Source organism: Cyprinodon tularosa, unplaced genomic scaffold, assembly GCF_016077235.1.
Source record: "Cyprinodon tularosa strain WSP-4 unplaced genomic scaffold, ASM1607723v1 ctg243, whole genome shotgun sequence".
Classification (NCBI taxonomy): Eukaryota; Metazoa; Chordata; class Actinopteri; order Cyprinodontiformes; family Cyprinodontidae; genus Cyprinodon; species Cyprinodon tularosa.
This window is the reverse complement of record NW_024038903.1, coordinates 962085-979799: the sequence shown is the minus strand read 5'-3', so window position 1 is coordinate 979799 and position 17715 is coordinate 962085. Positions and strand designations below refer to the sequence as shown.

At 38.1% G+C, this 17715-nt stretch overlaps 1 protein-coding gene across 25 annotated transcripts in view; it reads left to right on the top strand.

Annotated features, from left to right (window-relative positions):
* Positions 1 to 17715, top strand: part of LOC119785202 (receptor-type tyrosine-protein phosphatase F-like) — a 271065-nt gene that overhangs the window by 72410 nt on the left and 180940 nt on the right. For 21 of the 25 annotated variants that reach the window (XM_038287694.1, XM_038287693.1, XM_038287698.1 and 18 more), the window contains exon 1: positions 12263 to 12598. The exons of the other annotated variants lie outside the window; for them this stretch is intronic. The gene's annotated coding sequence lies outside the window, so the exon portion shown is untranslated. Of the gene's footprint in view, positions 1 to 12262; positions 12599 to 17715 lie in introns of those variants that run through there. 25 annotated transcript variants of the gene reach the window in all.

Below are 17715 nucleotides of genomic sequence, written 5' to 3'. Positions count from 1 at the left end.
CTTTCTGGACCATAACGGGTTGGATTTTGATTTCAGTGTGTTTTTAAAATACTAGTTTCTTATTCTACTGAAAAATGGCTTCCTCCTTCTCTTCTTTCAATTGACACCTAGTTCCAACAATTTCTATGCACCAGTGGTCTCTGCAAACCAAACCAAGCCAGTGGTCATTTTTTAATAGAATCTGAGATGTATAATGGTAAAAGAAACCCTTCAAATATCTAAGAAAACAATTTTTGTTTGTTTTCTTGTTATTGGATTCAAACTCATAGCAGGTAAAACTGCATTTTTTTTTAACTTAGACTTTGACAACTTTTATTGTCCTTTTGTATACACAGAGCATATACAAAACAAAATTTTGTTTTCTACAGCTTTTATGGCATTTCCATTTCTTAAAGTGCAGCAGTGATCAGACGTAAACAGTGTGGGAGAAAAAACATGATGCAAAAAAAAAAAAGACATTGATATGGAAGTTCAAATACATATGGTGCAAATGTGCAGTTTCAACAGTTCAGCTGTCTTATGGCGGTGGGGACGAAGGTGTTTCTGAATCTGCTGGACCTGCATCGGATGCTTCGAAGTCTCTTCCCAGAGGGGAACAGGGAGAACAGTCCATGGTGGGGTGTGAGGGGTCATTGATAATGTTACAGGCTTGGGACACACAACGCTGGGATGAAATGTCTTTTATGGAGGGAAGAGGAGCCCTGATAATCCTCTCTGCTGTTCAAACCACTCTTCTCACCTTCTTCCAGTCTGAGACACTGCAGCCTCCACACCACACAGTGAGACAGCTGATCAGAACGCTCTCTATGGTGCTTCTGTAGAAGGTCATGAGGTGGGCTCTCCTCATCCTCCACAGGAAGTATATGCTCTTCTATCTGTAGTAGGGCTAAAACTAAACGCAACTTGACTAAACGCAAATTGTCTCAACAGTTGATTATTTTTTCGATTAATCGCTTGATAAAAAAAGGCTTTTGAATTTTGACTTTTTGCAAAATTCGTTGAAACTAAAACTTTTCCACTTGAGGAGTTCTGGATAGAGCATATTGACACACAAAAAAGATTTTTACAATTTTGGTATAAAGGCTGTTCAAGGTGGGATGCTCTATCAGTTAAAGGTTTGTTTTAGAGTCTTAATACTCCAGTTAATGATTAATCAATTTCTAAATTAGTTAAAGATAATTTCAATAACCGATTAATTCCCATTAATTGTTTAAGCCCTAATCTATAGCGTCATCGACTTATAAATCTGTACTTCTTACCATCAATGTAAAGTTGAATGAAAAAAAGAACAAAGATACTGACAAAAGTGAGAGAAAATAATGTGAAAGTTATATTGTTCCAATGTTAGTTACTGCAAACTCACTACAGTTACAATATGTCTGACTGCTTAGGTTACAATTCAGAGTTTTATCTTCAGAGAGACAAAGATTTTGCATGTGCTACAAATGGCTCAAGAACACCATGGGATTTAATTTAGGATATTTACTATGCAGACTTTTTGGGGAGAATGTTATTGAGTTTAAAATAAAAAAAAAATGTTCCATAAAATGATTTACCCATTTAAAATTGAAATTCATACATGAAGTAAAACTACAGATTGATTCTTCCAGGTGGAAATGTTCACTAAAAACAGACATGTAGATCTGGGTATAGTTTTTTGTTTCTCTTGACAATAGCCTAGAAAACAGGAGGCATTGTAGAAAGGCCTTGCATCTCTGCGGTTATGTTGACTACAGCCTGTGAAATGTAACACTGCTGAACAGCTGCTTGCAGCATGCCACAGTGTCGCTCTGACTTTTCTGCCTCCTTCTGAGAATGAAACAGCCTGCTTTTGGCTAGAGCTCTCATTCCTCCTACACAGAAGGTGAGACATCATGAGATATCCTAGTCTTGTAACCTTTTAACATAGTTGAAGGAGTCTGATGAATGGAATTTTTTGTGTGTCTGCCAGTGCCAAGATATCTTTTTGAAAAATGCTCTTGACTGTAATCTCAGCGGGATGATCATTGATCAAGAAGACAAATAGTGGACTGAAAATTAAACCAGTGGGAGTCGTACACAAGTGGGGAGCGGAGTATGAGGAAGTGGATGACATTAAAGGTCACCTGCTAAAGCACATCTGAATACGTAGAGGATATTTCCTTATCGATTTCCAGCCTCCCCTTGAACTTGGAGAGATGAATTGAGTTCTTTTTATTACTTGCAGGTCTTGACCTTGTTATATACTTTTGAGCATCTTGTTTCTAAAGCAGCCAGTTCTGTTCCCAAAAAGCACTGTGCAAAGTTTAAGCATTTCATGTGAAAATATATAAATGATGCCGTGTCACCAGGGCTCATTATTGCCTCCTCGCAGACATTACTTCCATATTCCACATTTCACCTCAAAGCGTCTTCTCTGAGCCACCTGCTTCTTTGCCTCCTCTGTCATCCCCAAACCCGCCCTAACACAGCGTCACAGAGTGTGCTATGCAAAGGAAGAGTGCCACCAGAGGAGAGCGTAGGGTGCCCCCACCCCCCCTTGAGGCCAGGGAGGGGGCACGCTGTTGTAAAGTGCTTCGATGTTGCTTCATTTCCCCATTTTAATTGGGCTATCTAAATGCATCCTCGGTTTGTCAATACCCGCCGGGGTCCCAGATAAAAATGATTTGTCTCATGCATTCGATGGCATGCTCGGTTGTTCCCCTTTGAGAGCTTGCCCTGCCAGTTGACAGCAACAGAGTATAATGGAGTGTTCTCATTGTTTTTGATTTTCAATGAGAAATGGAGGTCCCTTTATTTTTGGTCTTATTTTGTTTTATTTTCACATGCCAAGTAATCATAACGCAAAACTAAATGAGGGAAGCAGTGAGACTTTAAAGGGTAGTTTCACAACTAAATAAGGTTATACAATTTCTGTGACCAAAATCTAATAATATCTAAAGAAGTGAGTTAAGATAGCCTGGAAAATGCAGACAGAAATGGCTTAAAAGGGTAAAAGTTTAGAACGCTAAACTTTGGCACTTATGTGCAGCACAGTAGATACCCAAACAAAAGTAATGGAATTGTTTGGCTGCAATTTGAATCCACAAGTTGATGACACTTTACTGTGAGTTATCCCTTATAAAGAAGGAAGCTAGAAAAAAAAAGATTTCTATAAGCAGTAGCTTGGACACTTAATCAACTAACTTACTATTTTTCTTCAATAAAATCATTCCCCCCTGTGGTCTATATACGTCCGCCGACACTGGGCGGGACAACCATGGCCAGTTGTCCCGGGTCCTTGGTAGAGGGGGGGCCCTGAATAAGCCCCCTACCTTAGCCACAAATAATATATATTTTTTTTAAAGATCTTTGCAAGGGTGTGCAGGTGGAGCAGTGGTTAGTGTGCATGATCCATGTACGGAGGTTTGAAGAAATGGAAGGCTGCATAACAAATGCTCTATACACTGGGCTGTATTTTCCATAGGCTAACGTCTAACTAACCGCTGCCATCGACAATGATATTTACTTGTTGAGACATTTGTTTTTCTTTCTGATGTGTTATATTTTGTCTTACTTCTTCCAATTAATTGCTAATAACATCATTCTGCTGAAATTACTACTTTTAAGAACACTGTTGAAAGCATGGAGACTTGCAACATGTACACTTATTCAAAACAAAACTTTCTTTTGCGTTCAGTTAAGAAATTTTTATTTCTGTTCCAATTCCAAGCACTATTGTTATTCTGAACAAAGACATGAGTACTCCACCTTGTTTCCCCTAATCAAATGTCATATTACCCCCTTTCTATAATTAGCTTTACACCACTAACGCAACTCTAAAATGTATCCACATAATCATATGTTTTACTCTTGAGGTTTTAGTTTCTAGAGGATACTGTCTGTTTTGCAACTTACTCTGAGTTCCTGTGCTACAGGTTTCTTACACATAAGTAATTTGGTCACAAAAGTTCACTTCAAACCAACACTCAACGTACTGAAGTACTAATATGCAACCAGACAGCAGCTGTAGTAAAACACTCTAGGCTTCATTTAACTAAGACACCAAAATAAATCAGTTCCAGCTGTTGCTAACATACAGAAGTCATGTTTGAAGTGAGTGGTTGAATTAATCAGTCTGTGGGCATCAGATTTTTTTTTCCTTTTTGCTGATGAAGAGCATGTTAAAGTAAAAACAGCTGTAAAGGGAAACCTTTCCTGGAAATCTTCATGCTTGAAACTAACCACGGCTGCTGCCTTGGTGATCCGGCTGTTGACTCCCTGCTCCAGTTATTATCCAGGCATAACCTTTGTTATGTCCCCATCGCTCAGCTCTCAGTGATTTCTCCTCCAAAATCCATTATTCCTGTTTCATGATCCTGAGGTCAAAACTGTTTTGACCTTCCACTCTGTGCTTTTCACATGTTCATTTTCACTAAGCTCCAACATATTTTTCTACCTTGACAATCTAGAATATTGCTGTCAATCCCTTTTCTCTGTTCTCAATAAGCGACCACCCGTGCATTTGACACTTTTAATAAAGAAACCAGTCTGTTCTTTATTCATAGCTGTAGACAGTAGAGAGATTTAAGAGTGCCAATACACATGCTAGGTTATTATCTATTTATAATGGTACATTACTTTTTTTAAGGTTTTGAGTCTTTTTGTTTCAGAACGTATGTTATGAAATAATTTTTACTTTCAGGACAGTTAGGTTTTCTGGCTCTGAAATGTGGCATTTGGCCTTTAGATTTACATCCTCCACATACGTTGATACATACAGCATCTTTACAGGCCAGCACTCATGCCTTCTGCTCCTACTGAAGGTCACAGCCATTAAACCACTATCTTATCTGTGATTTTATGTGCTCTTTTTCCCATGTCCTTTGTATTTTTTATACCTCCTGCCATCGACTTGCAGGAGCCTGTGTTATCTGCAGACATTCCAGGCAAGAGAAAAAAAAATCATTCATAATTGTGTCCTTGGCAAACATTGAGCTAAAGTACAATGTTCAAAGGCTCCGTTTACTCTATCATAGAATATAGCTTTATTTTTGAAACCTTTTTATATTTAATTAAGTCCTGTATGCAGCTTCTACGTATTTTAATGTGAATTAATGAATTCTAATTCTGCTGCCCTCCATCAAGAAAATTACATATGATTAGATATAATTAGACATTTACTCATGCATGCTGCTTGGCCTGAACTACCCCTTGTAACCCATCTCATTGTGCTTCTCATAGTGAGGTTAAAAGTTGTTCTGAAAATCTGCAAATAAGCGTAACCAATATTTATAAGTAACAGTGAGGTCCATGCATGCTATATAAATCCCAGCAGTTTCAGCTTGGAAGTAAATTAACCAACGAAACCAGTGGCAGTATCTAACCCTCAGTACACTGCAAATTGCAGAGGAATGTTAAACTAACAGGTGCTGCCCAGCTGTGCTTCTGGACATGACATACTGCTAGTCTAAAGAGCCCATCAGCAGCAGCACACTGACTTTCACAGCTCAGTGTTTATGACACGGGTCAGCATTTTTTTATTGGCATGCTGCCAGTATTGTGTTTGACGACGTCTCGGGGGGAATGAGGAAGTTATGGACAACTGTTTGCATTCTCTTTAAAGGCTAAACAGAATTGCATTACTTTATATTATCCATCAGGAATATATAGATACAGCTACAAGCCGAAGTATTCATACTGCTTCAGCAAACTTCCGTGTTTTTTATAAGGATGGATGGGATATACAGCACAAAGTAGTGAATGAATTGTAGATTGTAAGAGAAAAATAATAGTTTTCAATTGCATCTGCTAACTAACCTGGCAGCAGTCCCTGCTTCTTAACTGGGATGAAGCAGCATCAGAAAGGAAATCAGTTTTTAATTTGGAAAAAAACGCTATAGGTGTATTTTTATCTCTACATTATAAATGTGAGGAGAACCAGTAGGTACAAAGTTACCATTATAGGTAAAGATGGTGAAAGGGTAAAATAATTAAATTCGCTGGTCTTTTCCAGCCTGTAAGAAGCTTTTTTAAAAAAGATTAGCCAATTAATTTCATGTAAACCAGCTGCCCTTGCATTCCCACAGCATGACACTACCTGCACCATGTTTTTATGGTGGGGAGGATCTATCTGAATGGGATGTTTGGTTTTAGCGTTCTGCCATCTGTAATTTCTTAAAACATTTGTGAACCATGTGTCATTTTTGTGCTACTTTAGAATCATTGGCTTCATATTGGTAAATCAGGCAAAATTCCAAGGCTACACTAATGTTTGTGGTTTTGGTTTGTGGGTGAGTGTTGGCCTAGTGCTTAAGAGTAGTGCACTTGTGCTCTGAGAAGGTTGCAAGTGCTCTGTTCGATCCCCACAGCCAGCACTCTAGGTCTCAGAGCAAGACCCTTAACCCCTGATTGCTCCCTGGGTGCTGCACAGTGGCAGCCCATGCTTTTCCATTGTGGGATCAATAAAGTTCACTTTATTTTCATTTTATTTAATGTGACAAAACGTGACTAAGTTAAAGGAGGGACAGAAGCCTCTGCAAAGCCCTGTATGAATTGCAGATAACAGCCAGCTGTAACAAGTCTCTGTCATTAATCTGTTCTATATAATAATCTCCATATATTTTATAAATACACGACATAGAGATGACTAGTTGACTCCAAATTCCCCATCTCTGATTTTCACGATGCAAACGTTATTTTTCCAGATCATTCATTTAATATCTGTAAAAAGACAGTGAGCAACTTGTTTCTCTACCAAAGTTTAACCTTGGAAAGTGTTTTTGCAGACTGTGGGTAGACAGGTAAATTGATAAAACCCATGACCAGTGTGATTCATCCCATCCTGCAGCAGGCAGCATGGTGCCTTATGTGCTGCCTGCTGCAGGAGAAAAAAGCTGGGTTTTGATAGTTTGATTCATGCCTGCTTTAACCCTGAGGCCACACAACAAGCTTTGCACATTCTCACTAGAAAAATTTTAACTGACGCACAAAAACAGCTACCTTACACATACCAGGCTATGCCAGAATTGTTGGTTGGGTTTGGTAGGAAGAAAGAGGCCCGCTGCTTCAGATTTAAAAGGTTGTCAAGTAACCTTAAGTCTGATGAAACAGGTGGGGGGATGGGTGGTTGTTGCAGTGTTATAAATTCTCCGTCTTTGTAAAGGGGGGTATTTCCAACTCTATTGAAGCTTTTGAGGGAGGGGAGTGGGGCCCGACTAAAGCCTTTCAACTGCAAGAAGGACCAAACTACCCTTTGGGCAACAGTTAAAAACTTTCATTGAGGGTTGAAACAACGCATCCATCTGTAGGCTTTTGATTTTTACTTCAACATTGCTCCCAAATGGGATTAAACTCGGAATGACATGGCTTACACCATGCAGCTAATAAATTTTTACCTCCCACTCGGAGGTTCGGTTTGTTGCGGTGATTTTCATTTCAGATTCATGTGACATTTGATTTGGCACAAACAGTTTACACCCACAAATATACTAGTTTTTCCCTCTCCTTATGGGTGTGTGGGTGGACTCATTATCCTCCAGAAGATTCCCCTCAAACTCTTGTGAGCTTTTAATAAAATGAGATGTTTACAAGCTGTCCAGCTTGGCTGTTCTTTCTCCTGCAAATAGTTTTGGAGTAGATTTTGACAACTTTCTCTTCACTGTGAATGCCTAATTTGAATTATGCGATGAATTTTTGCTGCACATACAGCTGAAACATATTTCATATTATTTTGCAATTGCAACCAAATTACTTTTTAACGAGATAACCATGGAGCAATAAATATAGAAGCATTGTTTAGCACAGAAAAGTTGTGTTTTGGGTGATTATTGCATTCAGAGATCTGCAGAGTCCAGTACAACTGCTCTGTCTATTAGTTGTAGGAGGGTTACTTTTCTTAAGTCATACTGTAGTTTAAAAGTTACCTTTTGAGAACTGCTTAATAGGTCCTTCATATTGTAGGTCAGGGTCAATAATTCCTTTTTAATGAGAGTCCAGAAAAGATGCTGGATGACTGAAGTTTTCTCTACTGCATGAATTAAGGTGATAAAGCAGATTTGTGGCACACTGCTATATAAAATGGTCAACATGGTCAACTCGGTCAACATTTCAGTTGGAAGTATTAATACTTTGATGTGTCTGTTTTTTTTTTTATGTTGTTATGATGTTTTTAAATAAAGAGGACTAGTCTATGCTGTACACATTTACATTTATTACAGTGACACCGTGAAACTTTGATAGTACTGCTCAAGGGTATCATATTGTGAAAGTTTTATCATTGCCCATTTTTTCTGTCTGTCATTGTTAACAAGCTGGTGTAATAGGTAGGAAAATCAAGAAGGGACATAGATCAGTCCCAAACTATAGAATATTGTATACCTTTGCTGGTTATTGAATGTTGGGTCCTTGTACTAAAGCATTTAGCCAAGAGATGCCCTGTCACCTAGCTGTCAATAGCTATCTTTAAGTATTTAAATTTCGACTATGATATGAACTATATTTGAGGACTATATAAAAACAACATTTAAAATATTTTCTCCTAAAACTGCTATGGTAGAAAAGGTTTAAAAGGAAAAGCATATGTATAAGGCGTATCATATTTGCATGGTTAGCATTAAAAGAACAGCAGTCATTGTCTGGATTAACAAGAAAATGTAATGATTTGGTTTACAATTACACTTTAAGATGACTCAAAATGTCATTATCTATCATATTTTAAAAAAAACAGGGGTAGAAATCTTAAATAGATAAAAAAAATAAAATAAAGTTTTCTCTGTTTTGTGTTTTTATCATCTGCTGAAAGTCTTGCTCTCTCTCGCTTGCTCAAAGCCTTAAAAGAATCCAAGGATTTTTTTAAAACAACGTGTGAGGAGGAATCATTCAGGTTCATCATATTTATTTTTAGTCCAAGCCTATATGATTTCCATATTGACAATGGTTTACAGACTTTGTCCGGAGGACCCACTCATCCTGCTTGTCTTTTAAATTTCTCTACCTTCGCACACATGACCTAAACAGGTAATTGCAAACCTTTGTGGCTGCTGCAAGTGGAATGCAAAATGAATCATGTGATGTAGGTGAACTGCAGCAAAAAAACAGCTAAAAATGCAGGTAAGTGAGTCCAAAGGACCAAGTTTGAAAACTGTTGGTCAAGACAACATGGATGCTAAAAAGTCCTTTAAATTAATTTCTAGTAAGGTGTCCATACACTTTATTGGCTTAAGTTGCCAACCAAGACAAATGTAAAAATAGTTTTTACAGCGATAGTTTTAATGGAAGATTTTTATGTTCAGATAGTTTAAATGTCTTTTATGTTTATGCATGAAATTGGTGCCATTTTGTAGTTGATTTAAAATGATACAGTCAAAAACAACCCAATTCTAAAACTGGCATTTATTATCTCCCTGTTTTTCACACCAGGTATTGTGGATATGTTGTTTCATTATAAAGGGAAGCACAGTGTTATGTATTGCTTTATCTAAAATATTTATCACAGTCCAAGCGTGCGGTATCAGCAGTGTAACAGATTTATATAACAAATATCATTATGTGGAGGGTGAAACACAGTTGAAGCATTGCTGGATGAGTAACATTGCACAAAGTATTATTGGGGATAAATGAGCAAAACTCCCCCCGAGGTCTCGAGTCTCTGTGATCTATTAAGGCTCACTCGTCTCGGATGGTGAGTCTCGAGAGAGCCGGGGAGTTTTGGTGGGGTTGGGGGGGAGAATTGTTGTGCTGACATTCTCTCTCGGTGCAATCCCTTGTCCTTGTAGGCGGGGAGAGAACAACAGCACCAGGGGCTGACTTGGCTTTTCCTCTGAGCTCCGTCATAAATCCGACTGAACATTTCTGAACATCTGTTGTGGATGATTAGCTCCATGGCTAGCGGAGTTCGACCAAAGGGAATGGGAAACAGTATGTTTGGGGAAATTATGTATGTGTGTACTAAGAGCTTTGCAGATTTAAGAATGGGGATTTTGCTTATTTATCCCCCCCTGCCGCCAAAAACGAAAGAAAGACAGAAGGGCAAATTATATTTTAAGCAGCTTTATTGTACAACAAAATAGAACTGGACATATATTAGCAAAGTCTCTTGGGGATGTTTGTACATTTCAAGGTTACGCTTTGTTAGTCTCCTAAATTGCTCAGCTTATTGAACGCGAACTGTATCCTGGAATTTTATTTAAAACCTACAGTAGGACGTTTCTCGTGTTTTATTAGCCCCACAAGAGAAAACCGTCATTGGAAGGTTAAGGAAAAGCTATGATGATCTATCCAGTAAATCTAATTAAAAAAATCTATTAATATACTGTTAGATTTTATTTGTTATTTATACCAAAGTGTCTGAATCAAAATCAATAAATAAAGTGCTAGCCAAAACAACCTGATCACTCCCAATTCTGTGCAATAAAGAGGTCATTAGAGCATTTAGTACACCAAAAGACTCCAACCCATGACATGTCTTGCCCTAATGAAAAGAAAATGTAGAACACATGAGAAGCATCTATTACCAAAGGTGTTACAAAGTTATTTTGCCTTTAGGCTCCAATTGCGTACTGTGAGAGCCTTTTTTTTCCACAAATGGAGAAAAACAAGGAAAAGTTGTAAGATTACTCCAAGCGTGCCACTCATTTAGGTAACAAACCCAGACAAACATCAAAAGCGTGCAGCCCTCACCTGCCACAGTTTAAAACAATATTCATTAATTTTTTCATGGCTTTCATTCTTGAGTATCCAGATAACAGATAGAACTGCCCATCTCACACCAGCTCTTTAAAAAAATCTTGATTATTTAGTAGACTGTGACAAAGACATCCATTGTTAACTCTCAAACACAGCATTTCAGAAAATAAAACATGATATCAAGAGGTAAGAATGGTAGTGTCAGGGTGATGGTTAGTGGTTGCTTTTTTTGCTTCACCATTGGGACAATTTGCATAATTGAGTAAATCTTGAAATCTGCTTTCTACCATTAAATCTTAAAGTAAAATCTCAGGCCATCTATTACTTGACACACTTCAGGGGAGTAATCTTGAGCAAACATACAGTCCATCATTACATTTTTCAAAAATGTATAAAAATGAAAATTGTCATAGTCTGGACTTAAACTCTGTTAAGATTCTGTCTCATGTTGTCTTTCTCAATTTTACATATCCAGTTGAAGCCTTTTAGCCAACAATAGTGAGCAGATGTTTACCCACATGTTCCAGGACATCTCTAGACAGTATCCTAATCTTGTACATAGCTTTTATTAAATCTATATTCAGTCCAGTATTAAATTAGGCAGACCAGAATAATGTTATACTGGTCTGTTTTTGTATGACCTTCCACCATTTGGAATAATCATGGTCTGGGATGTAGGTGTGTGTATTTTTCAACATATAAAAAAAAATTTGAAAAGCATTTAAAAAATGTGAAGATTTGAAAGATGCCTAGTCAAAGTATTTACTTTTATTGTCTTTAATTCAAAAACACCTTATGAAGCCCAATTTGGATCAAATATTATTGCTGTTTCCAGGGAGGATCTCCTTTAGCAGTTTTTCATTGGTCCAGAGAAACCTCAGACTGAAGACGTTCTATTGTTGTAAGACCGTCTGATAAAGAGCACGCTGTGGGTTGTCTATAATGGTCTCCATTTTTCTGACATTGTTTTTCATGAGTGACAAAACAGGCCATTCGTGCAAGAAAACCCTCCAGTGTGGGTGTAGCAAAACAATTCTGCAGAGTGGAATAGATGTTTTTTTTCACAGTGATGGGAAAAGACCCTCAACAAATTACCCCATATCCCACTAATGCCAGTTACTGCTACAGGTGACACAAGCAGGTGTTGGATTTAGGGGGAGATCACTTTTTCCCATCTAGCATGAGTGGGTTGAATATTTGTTTTTCTTGATTAATTAAATAATCTCAAAACATCTGTTATTAACATTTGTCCAATGAACTGGAGTGTTGAAATGTGACAAAAAAGTCCCTTAAGAGGAGTGTTTAAATGTATCCTGGGGTTTTTAGATCAACAGAGAGTAATTGTTTTTTCTCTGTTTATGATTAACCTGGAAGAGCAAACACAGCTTTCAAGGTGAACAATATATAGTCTCTAAGATACACCTACGATCACATGTACCTCCAGACTCTTTTTTTTTTTTTTTTTTTCTACATTCAGGTAAGGCACACATTTGCCTCTCATTGGTCAGCTCTAAAAAAGGTAAGACCCTATTGCAGCTTCCTCCCTCCTAAAGTCTGAAATCTGACACCGGTGACATCACACAGGGTGGGTTTGGCTTGTCTCAGGCAGTCCCTGAACACCCTGCTCAGTGTGTGAACAAGCTTTGACTCTGAAGGATCTCTCCCCGCAGCCACAGCTGGAAACCTATTGCCGGGGAAGCCAAGGAGAAGAGTTCCTCTGGTCTAATGAAAACGCTGTGAATGGAATAACTGAGAAGGGACTGGGGACTACATTCTCTCTCTCTGTTTTTCCAAAGACATCACTCAGGGATAATCTTTTCTTTCTGTGGATACTACTGGATTCTCATACATTGGATTTGGATTCTGTTTCTCTCTCTCGTTCTGGAATAAGTGCCTTAGAATAAAGAGGAATTATCAGGATTTTCTAATAAGTGAAGATACTGGATATGCATGGGTGAGTTTGATTTTTGAGTATTTTCTGTTCAATTGTTTCTTCTTTTAAATGACTGAGGTGCACAGGTGCATTGTTGGAAACATACTGACCTTTTTGAACTTCGCCTTAAAGAAATCACTTACATGCTGCTCACAGATTGCCTTTTAATGATAAAAGTAGCAAAATAAGTTGATGTGTTCCACTTGAGTGATCAGGTATTTTCTTACCATTCTTTTGTCTCTTTTACTTTTTGTCCCTGCTCATTCTTGCTTGTGAAGCCAAAACAATAGTTTAACCTCGTCTTGGCTTAGCTCTATTGGCTGGTTCTTTGGCAAATTGCCCTGTCTGGTGCACACCCTCCCCTAAGTATTCAAAGGACTTTGAATAGGAGGGCCATAGAACGTACCCTAGCTACCGCTGCTAAAGGTGAGACACCCTGCCGCTTCCACCACATTAGGCCCTAGTCTCTGAGGCCAAATAACCTGTTTTTCCAGTTGTCTTTATCTCCACGGGCAATCTTTGGGGGTAACATTTCAGCGACACGAATTCCAGTGAGGTGGAGACACTGAAAAGCTTTGAAATCCTAGATAATTGTAGAGGGGAACTTTTGGAAGTCATAAATTATGATTTTGTCTCGACTAACTATATCCTGTAATAGATGTTTGTGTGATTTGGAGGTTTATTTTCCTTCTTTGCCATCTTTTGTAAAGAAACTTTTCTTGTTCACAAGTAATTTACCAACTGTTGCACAGAAAAGTTGTTGCTCAATGCAAATCCTGGGTGTCTGTGAGAAAATACCCTTTTTGTACCATGCCCTTTCCCACTAAAGCCGCCTCAAGCTTTCCAAAAACACAATTCTGACATGTTTTCTTCTGTTTTATTTGGCCTTTAAGAGACATATTCTCCCCTGTAGGTCAGTTGTTCTCCAATAAGAACCATTTTACACTATTTTCTTTTTGGTTAATGATTCAGCAGAGCAACCTTTTCTCACCCCTTGTTTGTCTTAACATAGAGTGGTATACCCCCCAACGCCACCACTAAACCTGGTTTGAAACTCAAGACGGGGCCGTATGGTTGAAATGTCTGTTCAGCTGCTCCGTAGCAAAAACGAACATGGCTAAAAACCGTCCTCCGTGACTATTTGTGCAAACGGAGCCAATCCAAGTCTCCGTGGTGTGACCTGGAGGTTGTCCTCCTTCACCTCCGGCATGCAGGCCACTGACCCATCATTCCAATATTTACGACTGGGCCTCAGCCACTTTTCAGTCGTCAAGTTCCAGTCAAATATAATTTGGACATGACTTAAGGAAGCAGCTACGACTTTTTAAACTCCCTTTTATAAGCTTCAACTGGGAAATGTATAAAACATTGCAAAAGTCATTGCAAACTCTCACTTTATGTACAATTATAAACCAGTGTGGATTTCCCTGAGATTTAACTGATAAACCAACACAAAAACACAATTCATGTTATTTTGTTTCATTTTTATATTCTACTATCACGTGTTGCCAAAGATAACCATTTAATTTAGTTTAGACTTTGACTAAAAGCAATATACCAAATGAATATGTTTTGATCTAAACGTTGCAGCTTTGGCAGTAGGTTTAAAGTTGTTTTCCTGCTGGAAGGTGAACCTCCACCCTCATGTTTATCAAAGATTCAACTCTGACCAACCTTACCAGCATATGATGCTGCTATATAAATGTGTCAGGGTGGTGATGGTAAGTTGAGGGAGCTCTGCAGTTGTTTATCTTTCAGTCCGATCAGCAAGTTCCACCTTTTTTAAAACTGAGTGTTACTGCTTCATAGAGTAAACCCAGTGATCCAATGTTGCCTACTGTGTGTGATATGTTACCTTGTGTTAATTATTAAAATATAGTGAACTTTAAGTTAAAAACAAAGTTCAAAAGTAAAAATATTAAGTTCTTGAGTGTCTGTATCAGCATTGATGTTCTGAGGGTTAAATTGTAACCAAGAAAGAGTTTATTTCTGTCACTCTGGATCTTTTTAACCACATTAGGGCAAGTGATGTTTTTTTGCAGACCTTCATTTTTGCTATGAAAATACGTTTTCCATTTTAAATGTTACAAAAGTAAGAAGGCCTTGTTCTGTTCTATAATAACACTTCCGACATTACATTTTTTTATTTCAGGTATGTCGCTAAGTCTCCTAATAATGTTAAATGTTTTCTTGGTTGGTGGCCACGTCCTGGTGGGTTTGCAGCTTTGCCATACTGCTTTCATGTTCTCGTGACGAGTTTAACAGTGCTCCATGGGATGTTCAAAGCTCAGTGGTTCTACAGTCGTATTAAATTACACTAACAGACTTTATTCACTAATAGTATTCACTAATAGTGGGTATTTATTGGGACTGGGTTTATTTTAGGGTATTGGTGTATAGGATGACCAATGTTCTGTTTTGTGTTAGTCTGTCAAATAAAGGCCTCATAAACTAAATTGAAGGTATTTGTTTTAACCAATACTTTTGCAATGTACTCTGCATCATGTTTGAAAGACTCTTGAGCTCAATGTCTTTCTCTCATGCTTGCACCACCACTGGATTCTTCAAAAGTAATTACAGGCTGAGCATATGGATTTTTCCATAGAACTTGATTTCTCATCACTGGTGAGCTTGGTGATGTGTAATGGGCTACTGAGGCATGATGAATCTCCTCAAACGCTTTCTTTGGTGTCTGAACATGCAAGATGAAGCTTACAATCACAGATCAATGCCAGTGACGGCGACTGTGTCAGTTATCCATGACACATGCTGCAAGTAAAAACCTGCCTGCTTTTATTGAATTATCAGAGCTCGAAGCTTTCATGCAGATTACGAGGTTTCAAGTTTAAAATGTCAGCAGTGGGTGTTTTTTTTTTAAACATTTTTTATCTTTTCAGCGTATGCGTCAGGAATTGCACCCTGATGTTGACGGGGTCATAGGTTGTTGTTTCATGATGACAACACCTAATTGTCAATCCGGCGTTGGGTACTTAATTACATGTTTACACAGCTTCAATTTAGGTATGCTGCTGTATACGCCTTGCATAATGTGTGATGTCAATCAGCGGCCACCACCGTGTGATGTGTCAGTGGTTGCTGACAGTCGCTTTCTCGTTTCGGTTGTGACACTTCTTTATTTCGTCCAGCCTTTCATTCATCTCGACAGGTGCTGACGGAAAGGTTTAGAAAAAAAGGCCATCTTTACCAATGCAGTCATCAGTGTTTTGACAAGACTTCTTTTCTCCGCCGCCCCTAGCAGTGAACTCATTTGATAGAAGTAGGTCTGCACCTCGCCTTTGACTTCTCTATAAGTTTGATAAAGACAGTATTGGAGTTTTGACACCAAATCAGATCCAAATTAGAAAACATGTTTATTTTAGGCAAGGTGGTGTTATTTTTGTTGCTTGTGAGCAAGGCAGCTTTAGCTGAATGTCTTTTTCAGTTTTTTCTTCCATGCGTTTGGTTTTTGATTATATACTTTGGTGTATTTTTTTGTTGCAAGTGTATCTTCTAGGGCCAGTCATAGCAAACCATCAGCACTCTGTTTTTTGCTGGTGGTCTTGCACCTGACATTGAAACGGTTACTGTGTGGGCTTCTCATAAAGAGACGAGCCCATTTCGTCCATCAGTATATTTCCTTCCCTGCACAGAGTTCATTACAATTCCAGATCATTCAATCATGCTTCTATAATGATGGAAATACCTCTATTTCCAGGAAAAAAAACAATGTTTTCTTCTTTTTTTGGTGCATTCCATATGTGACAAGGTTAGGCTTGTCTTTTATTTAATGTAACCAGTGCAGGGGAGTTGATTGGGAACATAAATTGGCCATTATTTGGATTAGTTTTTTTCACTGTACTTTGTGGGAACTCTCTAAATGACTTAATATCCACCAATATTCAGACGTATGGTGCATAGTTATTTTTATATATTTACATATATTTAGGCTGCAACTAATGACTATTTTAGAAATCGATTAATCTGTTGATTAATCAATATTAATCGATTTTTAATAATAATTGGATAGCCAAAGTAAAACTAAAACTTCTCGACTTGAGGAGTTCTGGATATAGCATATTGACAGACAAAAAAAAAAAAAAAAGATCTTAAATGCCAAATGTTAATATATTTTTCTACAAGTTCGATATAATTACTGCCCTACTAAGTGATAAGTAAGTGATGACTATTTCAATAATCAATTAATCATGATTAATTATTTCAACCCTATATATATATATATATATATATATATATATATATATATATATATATATATATATATATATATATATATATTATATATAATATATAGGACTTCATTGTGTAATAATGCTTGACCTTTTAATGAATAATAAAAGCCGTGAGTTTGGTTGCCTTAGCATACCTTTAGTCAGAATTTGAGCTTGCAGCTTTACTTTATGGCACATGATGGGCAACTATAAAGCTGTGCAGCAGTAAAACAAATAAAGTTAAAGCTTTGCTGGATTTATTCATAGCTCCGTCCTCAGAGTATAATCTAGTATCTGCTTTATTCCATCGCTTTCACCACAGCCCTTGTTTGCTCAGGCTCCCATTTTCTTAAAAATGCCATGCTTAAACCTGACATTCCACTTCATTACTTCACCAGTCCTCCTGTCCCTTCCTTTATCAGCCCACACATGTCACTTCTAATGGAATAATAAGCCTTCACACTCATTCGTGGACTTGCATCTGAGCGTGCAGCTTTTGTATTCTTGGCTGTGTGTTTTATCCTCAAACATAGGGCAATGTCTCTTCCTCCTGCAGAATTCTCAATTCCCCGGCTTGTTTTGTGAAGATGGATGGAGATTCATTTGGTTTCATTATAACGCCTGACTTATTTATGGCCTGCCTGTGCAGCGCCTCTTGGCCCACTGGTAAAGATGCTGGGGGCTGTGGCGTTGATGAAACATTCCTGTGTCCATGGGGTGGGGGCTTGTGAGGATGGGGGTGTTTCTCCAAGGGAAGCACTGCTTGTTGAAGAGAGGGCAGAGAGGTGACAGAACAAGAACCATGGACAAGGCCACCAAAATCTAATTCCAATTGCCCTGCCTAGCTACAGCGCTCCTCTTTTAAAGCCTTTTAAATTCTTGCACTGCTTGGTGCTGGGCACACGGTGT